The following is an 11,084-nucleotide window of genomic DNA, read 5'->3' on the forward strand; positions in this document are numbered from 1 at the left end:
CATGTCATTCATAGACTAGCCGAGCCTACTCTGGTGACATTCCATATGCGTTGCATTAGGCATTTAAACATGGACTTGGATCATGCATTGATTGCTAACAAGTTCTTTGTTTTGGCACGGAGTACGATGTAAGTATTTATGCTTTAGCATCTCGCATGAGTGTGAATGTTAACATGACAGCATGCTTACCATGTGGCTAGATGCTTATGTGTTATAAATTGCCTGAATGCCTGTGGGTGAAGGTTGGATTGTCTGAGTTGGAATAGCTCATTGAAATCCGTGTTTTAGCCTACTTGCGAGTAGCAAATTCCAAAACATTTTTTCAAAACAAACGGATATGCAATGCTTATTCCCAAATTAGGCAATCTAGTCTATACTTTTGTGCTGTGCACATAACATAGTAATTCTAGGCTAATAATCGGGATAAGAACACATAACGTTTTCAAAATTGGATATCACGGTTAGTAGAGGCCGATCTTTGGATCGGGCAAGAGGGGGTGCTCATAGATGACCTTCCCCAATCGTACGCAAGTTCCCGAGCCGAGGCAATTTTGGTGATGACGGACACGTGGCCTTTGGCACCGAGTCAGGGTTTCCTAAATTCCCCGAAAATAAAATATTTAGATGGCGACTCTGTATCTGGCAAAGCAGTCCATGTTTGGCACTTCTTTCTAAAAATCTATTTTTCTCAAAACGATTTGCCGGATTTGGACTCTTTGGTCCAGATTAAGAACCGTGACACAAATGGACTCTTTGGTCCAGATTAAGAACCGTGACACAAATTGAGTCCGAACTGTAGCGGGGTCCCTCGCAGACGTGCTACAGTTTCTGGCGACTCTGTTGGGGATTTTAGAGAGCTTGACTCGAACTCGTGATATCCTGTTTTGATTACACTTATGTGTTTCTTTGTATTGCATGTGCATTGGTGCGCCTAGGACACCGTGTTTTCCATCTGCCATTCTTGAACGGTTTGCCAAAGGCTTGTCTTGTCAAGACATGACCATAAGGCTGACCGGTTATGGGCTCTGACAGTATGGGAACACAAACCCCGGTTTTACCAGGGCACCCTTTTCGACCATTCGACCTAGTGCATATTCGGATCCATAGTGACCATTCCAAGCTAGGACAGGTTGCTTACCCGATGTTAGGTTGTTTGAAAACTGCTGCGTGCATAGTGAAACCCTAGCTCCTGACAAAAAAGGACAGGGAAACCCTACCCCTCCATAGGGGTGTTTTAGCTCTCCTTACTTGCTATGTGCTTTTAGAGTGTATCTCTATAGGAACGTACATATCATTTTGCAAGTTTGAGTATCAGGCCCGAGGGCACCAGTATCAGTGTCGTTGAGAAATCAGTTATCTGCGGGTAATCAAGTTCAGTTTGGGAACAGTGATTCTGGGGAACAGTGATCAGTAGTAGAGTGCAGTTGTTTGGCTACACCTGCGTTTGATTTGTTTGGGCTGAAGTGCTATTTGTTTTTCCTTTCAGTTCAGAGTATTCAGAGAATTGATACAGAATAGCTAGTGTTCCCTCTTGCTGAAGTAGGAATTATGATGACGCAGAATTCAGAAGAGATTGTGGTTATGACAGCTATGCTAGATCAAGGGATCACCCTGCGGGATGAAACCAATGTTGATGTATCGCATCCGCCTAGGTCGCCTGTCGCACACCCAGTCTGGACCCCCCAGTTGTATCAGGCTCGCGAGCCCACTACATTCGAGCTGATGGGAATGATTGGTGACCTCCAGAGATCCGTGGCCGATCTGGCCTATGGAATGTCAACTTCGCCACTAGCGGCAACGTATGCCGGGAATTTCATGCCACAGGAGCCCCCGCTACTGGGGCGGATTGTGATAGAGCTCAGAGAACCAGAGGTTACCGCCAGCTACAGCAATGACATGTCAGCAACAGCCGGGCTTCGCTCTGATGTAGTAACCCAAACCCCCGATCAGGCTAAGGCCAGAGGCAAGAACAAAATGAAGGCAGATGCCGATCCCATTGAACAACTGCTGTGGGCAGTCGAGGCTTTGAAAGCCGGGGAGATGAACAAGCAACAGATATCCGCGGTTGTGGCAAAAACTGTGGAGGATGCTTTCCCCACTCCGCCTGAGGGTAGTTCAAGTCAGTCAGAAAATCGGGATAGGCCCCGTCATGCCAGAACAATTCCTCCTATTCCCAACCCTGCACCTGGGAAAGATCAGAAAACCAAGGCAGTGCCTGCCGACCCTTTTGCCAGTGCGTCTAGTAAGAATGCTCAGACTTCAAAATACCAGACCCGAGGGCGCAGGATCTTTCATGCTCTCTACTTGCCTCTGTCTAAGGCACTTCAGATTCTTGCCGAAAGGGGGCACCTCAAACCCCTTGAACCTCGGCCTCTCCCGAAGAATCTCCCTCTCACACATGATGCTGCTTTGTACTGCGCGTACCACCAACAGACCGGTCACGCCACCGATAACTGTTTCCGCCTTCTCCATAAAGTGCAAGATCTAATCGATAATGAGGTCATTCTTCCACTTACCTCAGCGAAGTCTGTTACCACCGAGCTATTGGACTTTGAGGACACTGCGAGTATGTGATCAGAGGTTGGACCACCTACGGGCAGCGCTCAGTGTATTTTAGATGTGGCGTCTGGCACGCACTTTTTTGAGCATTTGTAAATGCAGTTTTGTAGCTTCTGGCTTGGGTTTTGAGTCAGTTCTCTGTTTTGTTTTTGAGTCTGTCTCTTTGCTTTGAGTCAGTCTTTTTGTTTTTGGGTCTGTCTTGTGCTACCGAGTCAGTCCCGTCGTATAGGATGTTGAGTGATTCTGGGGTTGTTGCCTCGAACACCGTTTTTGTATTTAACCTTTCTTTTTCAGTCTGTCTCTGCTGTGGAGCCAGTTACATCCAAGAAACCTGAATAAAACAGCTGTGGCTATCTTGTTTCCGTGCTTATTGTTTGTTTTGGGCTAGTTGTGCCAGAGGTTTTGAATGGAACGGTCCTGCATTCTACCTGCTCTTCTGTGCCTTGAGAATCATTGCATTGACCTATGTTTTTTCAAAACCTCTTTAACACCGCGGTGAAAACAAAGAGGAAGGAATTCCTCGAGTTTTGCAAAACTTTGATTAATTTGAGAAAAGGAGAGGCATGCTAAGCCTTTAATGAATGAAGGACCCTGGCTTGATCCAGATTGGTTCCGCACTATCTTCGGCGCGAGCGATTTGTCGCTTTCTTAAAAGCTTTCAAAAACAAATGTTTTGCGCGGCCCTGTGAAGACCTGTGTGGAATCACTCTTGAGATTGTGCAGCCTAGGATCGCTCTCAGCCTCAAGATTCAACCTGTCCGTTTTCGAACCTTGAACTAGTTCAGAAAGTTCAACGGTCAATCGCCATATGAGGCCCATGTGGCCAGTTTTGAAGCAGCCCTCGAACAAGAGGCACCAAAGTCAGATCAAGAAGATCAGATCAAAGGAAGCTTGTAAAGCTAGATCAAAAGCCCCCTCTCAAACTAGGGGCAAAAATGTCAGATATGCTCGAAGAGCCGAAGATGGATCCTTCTGCAAATCATTGTAACAGCCGTTCTCCTAGATACAGAGAGGCTTCAACTTCAAAAACCATTTGGCATGGACTTGTTACACTTTTACCCTTTCGAGAGGCTTGCTGGGCCGAAAACCCGGAAGGGCGACCCAGGCAAAAGTTAGAGCAAGAGAAAAATACAAAAATGCAAAAGAAAAAGAGAAGAAATAAAATCAAAAAAAAAGAAAAAAGAAAAAAAATGAAAAGAAGCTCGCAAGGTCGAAAACCCGCATCGGGCACCTTGGCAAAAGTTAGAGCCTGAAAAGTGAAGGTTAAAATACCCGAGTGTACCTTAACCGAAACTACGTAAGGCTTGATTTCCATGTTTGGGATACGTAGGCAACTTCATCCTGAAGTCCAGCCCCCAACGCTTTCATAGCGCCTCAGTCCATGTAATGGTTTTGATCATCTTTGCCTTCTCTGAATCCGATAGTTCGGTTGTGACAACCGGATACATAGGCAACTTCGTCCTGAAATCCAGCCCTCAACACCTTCAAAGTGACTGTGTCCATATATTGGTTTTGACCATCTTCGTCTTCTCCGTATCCGAGAAAGTTCGGTCGTGATCATCACTAGTAAGGACTGTTTACAATATGCTGCGGCATCATCCAGACAAGGGGCAACTTTCCATTGCCTTGAGTCGCCATTCAAACCAGGGGCAACTTTCCATTGCCGTGCAGCGTCCTTCAAACAAGGGGCAATTTTTCATTGCCTCCGATCCGAGGTTGTGCATCTCGAGATTGAGTTTCGCGCTCGTTGGGCGGCGGTCGTTTGCAAAAATAGTTTTTGAGAATTTTTTTACTAAGGTTGACCATTTTCTCGAAAATTATTTCATTTTTCAAAACTGGACCATTTTCTTGGACCCAAAAAGGAAAATTTTCAGTGCTTATAGTCTGACTTGCATGGTTTTCAAATCAAAAATCGAACAAGTACGTTAATCCGACTCTGATCTTGATCAAAACTGTTTTAGTAGAAAACCAAAACAAAAATGGTCAAAATGATGAACTAGGGGCACAGTTGAGTCAGGCGTGCTGTCTTTCCCCCGTCGTCAACATACTTGCCAGGAGGGCACTCTACCCGCCAGAAGAAATAGCTGTGAGCTAACGGTGTTGGGCATGACTCGCAACTTCCTATTCATTCATTAATCACCTTGGGGAGGGACGAAAAATGAGAGAATAAAGAATAGAGAGGTGTAAGTTGAGAGAAAAGTAAGAAAAAGGGTTTTGAGAGAAAAAAAAAAACCGAGCCTGAGGGCCGAGTGATGTGAGAATCACAAATCAGAAAATGTGGGAAATATACCCGGAGGAACTGGCTCCTCGAGATTCGAGGTCTTTCGTTGAACATGTCTGCGTGTCGTGTCTTTCGTTTTGTTCACCTCAACTTTTGTTTTGGGTCTTTTCCGAGCGTGTCTCGTTGTGTTTAGGTCATGTACCTTTTTGTTTGAGTCTTTCCCGCTGTGTTCAGTTGTAGACTCGATACCCCGATTGAAAATCCTTTTTATTTTGAAAATCGTTTATGCTCAGAGTGTTGTGCCATTCTCTACATCTGTACGAAGCAAAAGAAGAAGAAAAAAAATTTTCGGGGCATCTGAGCGTGCTTCAACTTCAACTGGTTCCATCTTTGTGTTCCGTCTTGTCAGATTGGGCTGTTTGTTCAGGATTTACTGTGTGCAGAATGAACCGAGTGTGGTGTTATGGGCTGTATACAGACTAATCCCCAACAGAGTATAGGTTGTGTGTTCAGTTTGAGCAGTGTGTTGCTTGGGCTGTTTTGCTATAAGGCCGTTTGGTTATCTGATCATTACAGTGCAAATGCTCGATTTTTCAGACAACAGGTCAATTCCATTCACATTGAGGTGTAACATGATGTGATGCGATGCAATACATGAGATATGTAAATGTAACACTTTTTAAACAAAAAGATTGTTCATTTCATTATCCTTTTCAAGTACATTGCTTTGAAAACAAAAATCTGCCTGCGGCAGTACAAGGTAATCTAACTACCAGCAAAGTGAAGAAAGAAAAAAAGAAAAGAAAAAAGAAGTGCAAAAAAGAAGAAAAGCAGCAATCTGGATCATCATCAGTAGTCTCGGGCTCGGGGATCGGTCCTCACCCTCTTCCTGGACGAAGGTCCAGGAGCATTGTCATCAGCATCGTCATCTGAGGCTGAGTCTGAGTCATCTCCAGCCTCCTTCGATGACTCGGCCTCTGCCTCTGCCTCGGACTCATCATCATCATCATCGTCATCATCAGGGGTCGGCGCCCGAGAGCTACTCCTGGCATGAACACGCCCCACCCTGGTACGGGGACGTACAGCGTCTCCACGCCCTCCTCGAGCAGGAATAGAGGGCCCAGCCGGAGCGCCATCCACCGGAGGAATCTGGAAGGGGGGCTGAAAAGCACAAAAGGAAAATACATGAGCAGTTTATCAGTGCATAAAGCAGTGTATGAGTACAGTGTGTGAATGCCGTGAGCAGTTTATCAGTGCAGAAAGTAGTGTATGAGTACAGTGTGTGAATGCCGTGAGCAGTTTATCAATACAGGATACAGTGTATGAGTACAGTGTGCAAATGCCGTGAGCAGTTTATCAGTGCAGAATGCAGTATATGAGTACAGTGTATCAGCTGACGTGAGCAGCTTATCGAGTGTTGTGTTGTGCACCAGATTATGTGAAGCAGCTTATGAGTATGGTTTGAGGCCGTCGTCAGGAGGACATACCGGAATACTATAGAGGGCCAGGAGGTCGAAGGTCCGCTGTAGCATCCCCATCATGGAGGCATTCAACTCCAGGGACTGCAGGGTGTACTCGGAGGACGCCTGCAAAAGTATCAAAGGCATCAGTATTCTGCGGAATATCAAAATAAACTAAAATAAAATGACAATGCAAGACGCAAGAGGAAGTAGTACGTACCGGAGGTGGTAAATCATAGAACCCGACCAACTCATGGTCAGCCGGAGGAAGAGCAAAGGGAATCTGGTACGTCCCCCCACCCTTCCCTCGACATGTTAGTACCGTGGGTAGAGCTGGCCAGCTAACACCCTGACCCCTCCGAGGTCCGCTTTTGCCACGGACACGAGCCATCCTCGACGTCCCTGCCCTAGCTCCTACTCTAGCTGCCGGCGCCACTGGCCTCTCCCTCTCAGCTCGGCGACCACCGCTCAAGGGTCGCATAATGTAGGTCCGGACGTACTCTGTGTAGTCGCCCTCGTCTCTATGATGCTCTGCACCCCAGCCGACGGTGTAGTCCCTCATCTGCTCAAGGGAGAACCCCTCTGTATCTCTCATATGTGTAGGAGGTGGACCTGGGACTATCTGCTCCGGTAAACCCAGGGTCTGATGCAAGAAACGCTCGCCCAGGTACCAAGCCCGACAGACCGGGCCTTCCAACAGAATCTGACAACGGGCAGTCTCCTCTGCGCCCTCGTAGTGATCCCTCACCACGGCTGGCAACGGAGCCCAAGGCCGCCAGGTGATCTGAAAATGAAATACAGTTTGTTATCTACTGTTATTGAAAACATACAATGCTAAGCGAAGCCTAAGAAAATTCTAAAGTTGAACATACCTCCGCGGCGGTGATGGTGTCGAAGTAGCGGCGGAAGGAAATAAAAGACTCCCGTGGTCTCCGCACGCATCGCACATCAAAGCGATGAGAAAAGGGGAAGCCAAGTGGGGTCTCCGCATCAGGTACTGGGGCAAGCCTGGGAAAGTAGGCATACACCCACAACTGCAGAACAGATATAAGTATGACTATCAGATAAAGCAAAATACAGAATAAAGCAGAAATGACAGAGCCGTGTGTTGGGCAGTGTATTGTACAGAGTATACAGTGTGTGCAGTATACAGTCAAAGTAAAGCAGAGTATATGTGTGCCGCGTGTGCAGTATATAGTCAGTGAGAGGCAGACCGTGGTGTGTGCAGTGTACAGAATACAGAAAACGTAAAGCAGAAATGCAAAAGGGGAAGAAGGTGTACCTCCCAAGCTCGCCAGTAACCGCCGAGAAGCTGTCCGCTGAGGCGGGAAGAAGAGCTCATGTAACCATACAAAGTGGCCAAGCCAGCGCCACCCCAGTCATAACGGCGGATCTGCCTAACATCCACCAGTGCACTCAACAGACATAGAGGCACGGTGTTCACCCAGTCGGCGAAAAGAGTCGTCCCGAAGAGGAACATGATGAAGCCCCGCGCGTACTGATCTGCCTCTTCCGGGGTCATCTGCGCCTCCTTTGCCAAGGCTGGTTGAATCCGAAAATGGCTCTCGAACCAAGAGTACCTGACAAACCCTGCTCGAGTGAGGGGAGGCTGAGTGCCGAGCAGGTACAGCTGGGCGGCGTCCCACTCATCCATATCGGTGTCGAAGGGGATTGGATCACTCCCTACCCCGATGCCGGTAAGCATCGAGAAATCATAAGGGGTCATCGTCATGTTCCCCGCAGCAGAGAAGTGGAAGGAGTTGGTGGTATCCCACCACCTCTCCACTAAAGCAGCAAGCAAGGGCCTGCAGGTCGTAAGCCGGGAGAGCCCCTGCAGAAGATGCCGAAACCGGCCTCGTCGACGATGTGACGAACCGCGTCTGGAAGCTCTAGGTACCAATCCCGAGCAACGACATTCCCATACCCGCGGATGGTATGGGAATCCCCTTGTAATAAAAAAAAAAAACAACAATTGCGAGGCAATATTCAAAACACAGTTTTAAGAAGCATACAAGTATACAACATGCGTGCATGTTTTCAAAATTCGAACAGACATCGATTGTCGGTGTACTTACAGTAAACTACAACGTGTGATGTGTCAGCGTGTTTGAGTGGTTCAGGGCAAATATAGCATGTGTGCATGTTTTCAGACTCAAGCAGATACCGAGTACCAGTGTGTATGCAGTGAAATACAGTGTGCGTCGTGTGTTTGGGTGATTCAGGGTCAGTGCAGTGTGTGTGCACGTGTAAGTTTCAAGCAGATATCGGTTGTAAGTTTGTTTGCAATCAACTACAGTGTACAATGTATCGATGCATCCGGGCTAAGCAGTTAAAGAACAGAATCAACTAATGGCAGTTATGTTCTACATTACGAAAAATAATAAAACAGAAGAAAGAATGTTACCTCGGAAGCGCCGAAGGACAGATGGGAGGTGGGCTCACGCAGGAGAAGCTCGGGTGCCACGCCCCTCTCGAAGCTCCGGAACTGGCGTAGTCCATCGGGGAGCATCACATGAACCGCAAGCCTGTAAGTCTCCGGATCGAACGGCCGGATGTGAAGTCGCAAGGGCTCGGCCTCGGGATCCATCTCGAGCTCTGGAGGGGCCCCGCCCTGTGGAAGATCGTCCGCCATCTCGAAGAGAATGTGAAAATGAACGGAAGACGAAAAAACCGGGCAAGAATGTGAAGAGTCAACAAAAAGTCAAACCCGAGGAGGGCCGGAAAAGGCCGGAAAAGCCGAAGTGCGGAAAAGACACTGATATCGAGAAAAACTCGAGGGAAACAAGCCCCGAGTGGCGAAAATCGAAAAAACAACACCAAAATGAAATTTCAATCGGTTCGAAACGTTTGAAACGCAAGGGTGAATGCGAATCGAACGACGAAACGGAGCCAAAAACCAAGGAAAACGAGGGAATAAGGCTTAGAAAATATCTTAGAGAGAGAGAGGAGGAGATTTCGAGCAAAGGGAAGTGAAGAAAATAGGGCTAGAAGCCCTATTTTAAAGGACCCGTAGTGAAATGACTGAACTGCCCCGATACAGGGACTTTTTTCCGGTCGGCCACACTCATTGCCGGTCGGCAAAATATTGTGCCGATAGAAATTGTATGATGGCCGATGGATGGCCGGTGATGCATTTTGATGGCCGGTGGACATCCGGTGATCTACTACAGTAGTTTTGTAGCCTCCTACACCTTTGTTTGAGTTATGTGTGGGGTCCAGGGCCTTTGGTGTTCAAAACAGTGCAAAACAGTGCATTTCCGACGCTCAATCGGCCTCCGTTTTGACCTCGGATCGGGTCTTCTGTGCGTGGCACTCGAATTCGTGCAAGGTGTATCCTTTTCGTATCCTTTTGGTTTTTACAAAACTCAAAAGTTGCCCCATGTGCATCACATGTCAATCGCATTGTCTTGTGCACTCGCGTTGTCTAACGCATCGCGCTATTTTGCGCATCTTATTGCATTTTGCATGCATTCAATCACACTACCGCTTATTCGTAATCAATTTCACTACTTGCGTAGACCGCATGTTTTTCTTGCGTAGACCGCATATTCGTAATCAATTTCACTGCTTGCGTAGACCGCATATTCGTAATCAATTTCATTACTTGCGTAGACCGCATGTTTTGCTTGCGTAGACCGTATATTCGTAATCAATTTCATTACTTGCATAGACCGCATGTTTATAATTAATTACGTTGCTTGCGTAGACCGCATGTTCTACTTGCGTGGACCGCATTCTTATGAAAACCGCATGTTCTACTTGCATAGACCACATGCTTATGTTCAATTTCATTGCTTGCGTAGACCGCATGCTTATGATCAATTTTGTTGCCTGTGTAGACCGCGTGTTCCACTTACGTGTCTGTGCCTTCACAACATTGTTATGCTTCCCACTTGCTTTGCGTTGTCACGCATTTCTAAGTACATTAATATGCATGTTGTTAATACCATCGTACCCGTTAAGTAGTTTTCTTTGCAGGCACGATATTGTATGTACGGTTCATTTAAGGCTGGTGCAACCCGACGAACCGAACAGGTATGGTATACTCCGAGTGAGACATATCGAGAATCGCCACGGTCTAGGAGACCCTAAATCCTCTAAAGGTGCAAGTCCTTCCGTGTTTGTCGTGCCCGAACGACGTTTGATGAGTTGCATTATACATGTGTTTCAAGCGACTCGCGTCGTCGCATATTCAAGTTCACGTGCATCTCAAAAACCGCGTGTTGTCGCGCACTTCAAAATCATGCATCATCATGCATTGGCATTTCAAAAACAAAACAAAAAAATATAATTGCATTGTCATGCATCATCGTAAATAGTTGCATTGTCATGCATCATTGTAATGTAGTGTATATTGCATTGTAGCTTGCATGCATTCATCGCATCACCTTCCATTTATGGCTCGCGCCTTTCCATGTTGAGCTTGATTTGGTATGTGCCCATACTTCTCGTGTCGAAGCATAGTTCAGTGGACCGTTCTATGTTAGACGCGGCTTGTACGTGTACATGCCCTTCCTAGGCAAGATTTGGTTTGGCCTGCAGGCTATATCCATTGTATCCATTTCCGTTCCATTGCATATCTGTAGATATTGCATTGTAGCTTGCATGCATTCACTGCATCACCTCCGCCTATGGTTCGCGCCTTTCCATGATTGAGCTTGGTCCGGTATGCGCCCATACTTTTCACGTCGAAACATAGTTCAGCGGACCGTTCTATGTTAGACGCGACTTGTATGCGTACATGCTTTGCCTAGGCAAGATTTGGTTTGGCCCACGTGCCATATCCATTGCCATTTTCCCCAGCATTTTCATTGTGTATATTACATTGTAGTGTAATTGTTGCA

The sequence above is a fragment of the Camellia sinensis genome, chromosome 1 (assembly GCF_055761805.1).
Source record: "Camellia sinensis isolate YWXY chromosome 1, ASM5576180v1, whole genome shotgun sequence".
Classification (NCBI taxonomy): domain Eukaryota; kingdom Viridiplantae; phylum Streptophyta; class Magnoliopsida; order Ericales; family Theaceae; genus Camellia; species Camellia sinensis.